This window comes from Epinephelus fuscoguttatus, linkage group LG9 (genome assembly GCF_011397635.1).
Source record: "Epinephelus fuscoguttatus linkage group LG9, E.fuscoguttatus.final_Chr_v1".
Taxonomy (NCBI): Eukaryota; Metazoa; Chordata; class Actinopteri; order Perciformes; family Serranidae; genus Epinephelus; species Epinephelus fuscoguttatus.
This window is the reverse complement of record NC_064760.1, coordinates 35237642-35240517: the sequence shown is the minus strand read 5'-3', so window position 1 is coordinate 35240517 and position 2876 is coordinate 35237642. Positions and strand designations below refer to the sequence as shown.

The 2876-nt window shown below is 39.4% G+C and overlaps 1 non-coding gene across 1 annotated transcript; it reads left to right on the top strand.

Annotated features, from left to right (window-relative positions):
• The first annotated feature begins 698 nt into the window (after positions 1-698).
• Positions 699-780, top strand: trnal-aag (transfer RNA leucine (anticodon AAG)). The gene has a single exon. It is a non-coding gene; the product is annotated as a tRNA-Leu (tRNA).
• Positions 781-2876: the final 2096 nt, after the last annotated feature.

The following is a 2876-nucleotide window of genomic DNA, read 5'->3' as shown; positions in this document are numbered from 1 at the left end:
ACAAAAACCTCATACATTTTTCAGGGGATTTTTTTTTTTTAGAGTACAGTGACAAATTATTGTTGTCTTAATATTAAAGGACAGTAAACCCCAATGATCTTTTTAAAGATAAAGCACAAAGTCTATAATATTTGTCAAATAAAGGATGAGGTCTCTATCGACAAAAACTAAATATGATGAAGAAATGTTCATGTTTTAAAAAATAAAGCAATTTACATTATGTTTTATTAGAGTACCCATGAAATTCGAAAATGACAAATTCTATTATACTGTGTTATTTTCTAGATTGATATAAATATATAAAATGCAGAAGTCAGAGTGAAGAAGCAAAAAAGCAAAAAAGTGAATAAATAAAAATAAATAAAACACTTGCAGTAGCTCATGTGTATTTACAACTAAAACCAAAAAGCGAGGTCAACCTTCAAGAGAATTGCACCTGGCCAGTGGTTGCTACAGTGCAACAACACGTTAAATAAAGAACAGTAATGGCTACATAATAAAGCGCACAGTTCTTGAACAGCTGTTGCAGACACATTTTGCAGGTAGTGTGGCCAAGTGGTCTAAGATGTTGGGTTAAGGCAGTCATTGTCAATTTAGGTCTAGTCCACATGGACATGATTATTTCTGAAAATGGGTCTTTTCCCCATTTTCATTCTCAAAAAAAAAAAAAAAAAAAGCCTGTCCACGCAATCCTGGCAGGTAGTGTGGCCGAGTGGTCTAAGGCGCTGGATTAAGGCTCCAGTCTCTCAGGAGGCGTGGGTTCAAATCCCACCACTGCCATCTGACAATGTTTGATATCAGGTGAAGTGACTCATGTGGTAACCTCATGTTGTCCTAAAGTGCATGTACCTCTTATTGGTGTACTTTAGACTTGGGGGAAGCAACTCCATTACCAAAGGACAAGCGGATGTTTGGCTGGCTCTGTGCTGACTCTACCAATTCCATCCATATTCACATTGCCATGGTTTAAGATGACAAAGCAGTCATTGACTCAAGTATCTATAGTGACATAAGCATTCATTGTGGAGTGGAAAATATCGCCAAGGTCAATATCTGATTCTTCTCACTTTGAAAACACTTGTCATTCAAGCAATGTCAATGTTGACTGTTCCTCCTAAATGTGATTGGTTGCACCACTGAGCAGAGCAGGAGCGATACTGAAAAAATGAGGTAGAGGTCAGGCCAGGTGGGAGGATGTTTCTATCCTTTCCATCCATGCTCACTTTGCCATGTTAGCAGATGACTGGGCTTTCCATTGCCACAAGTGTCTCAAGTGGACACGTTCAAGATTATTGGATGGAGTTAAGAAAAAAATTGAACCAAGCGTGCTACGCTACCCCTAAACCAATGAGCCAAGAAAAAGAGGTGTCATTCTGTGCCATTGTGGCAAAAGCCTGCTTAAATCTGCAAGGGACATGAGTAGTATATATCTAATATTGGACACATGAGTATGGCCGAGTGGTCTAAGGTGCTGGATTTAGTGGCTCCAGTCTCTCAGGAGGTGTGGGTTCAAATCCCACCACTGCCATTTGACAATATATGAATTCTTGCACCCATTTGCCAATGTATGATATGAGGTGAAGTGACTCGTGCTAGTCTGATGGTGTACTTTGATACAAGTTTGAGACTTGTGGGAAGCAACCTCTGTTACCAAAAGAGTGGCTGGCTCCATGATGACTCTACCAATTCCATCCAGATCGCTATGATTAACAACATGACAACTGCAGAATCAGGCTTAGTCCACAGGCTTGTTTTTTTGAAGACGGGTCTTTTCCCCTCTTTCGTTCTCAAAAAAAAAAAGAAATAAAAATTCTGTAAAAAATATCAGTCCAAACAAAAACACAAAAGACAAATTAATTGCTGCCAATTGTGCAAAACAAACATGAGGTGATATAACCCAACCCTAAAGTCACGCACAGATGAGGAAGAAGCTGTAGACCAATCAGAAGAACGAATAAACGAAAGAACAAAGAATTACAAGCTACCTTTAGCAGTGACCTCCGTAGCACATTCCAACACCTCTGTTCCCCAATATAGTGAAAGAGTAACTCTACATTTACATGTTAAAAGTCCTGTTAGTGAGGTAACAGCCAGCATTTTGGCCACATCTGGCATGGCGAAATACATGAAATGCAGCCTCACTGAGGTCTCACAAAGGAAATGACACACATCAACGCTCAAAATAGAGTTTCTGATAATCTCACCCTTGATCACCCTCGATAAGAGCTTAAGAAAAGATTTCAGTGACCTAAGACACAGTTTGTATGTAGACGAAAGGCCAAAATGAATAGAAAAAGCTATGTTTTCAAATAAAGCTGTGTTTATGTAGATACATCCTGAGACATCCACCATCCCAGACAAGCGTTTGGTTAAAATAAAAAACATGACTCAAACCAAAGCTACACAACACTATGTCGGATACTCTCCCCCTTCCATGTCCTTGCCCACAAGGAAAAGAGTTACATCATGATAATAATGAAACACTAGTCTATACCCACTGAGTGCACAGTTGCCCACATACAGTTTCACATGGTGTGTGTTTGGGATACAGGTCATAGGAAATTGCAGATTAAAGAGTCAACTCAACCCAGTAAGAAGAGCAATGTATTCAGACAGAGTTTTTGTGGATTTGATAGTACAATTGCAGCCACAGCGATTTGTCGCATTTTAGCCATTTTTCTGTTGTTATAGTGCCACCCAGTTACCAGTTAGAGGTAAATTTCTCCAGTCACCTTGAGGCATCCTGTTCTACATATCTACCAAGTTTAGTAAATATCGATATGGCGGTGAAACCCTTTGAGATGTTACACACCTTTATGTGATGAGCCACGCCCTCCGCAATATTCATTGTCTTATAGAAGCTAAGTTTTAGTAAG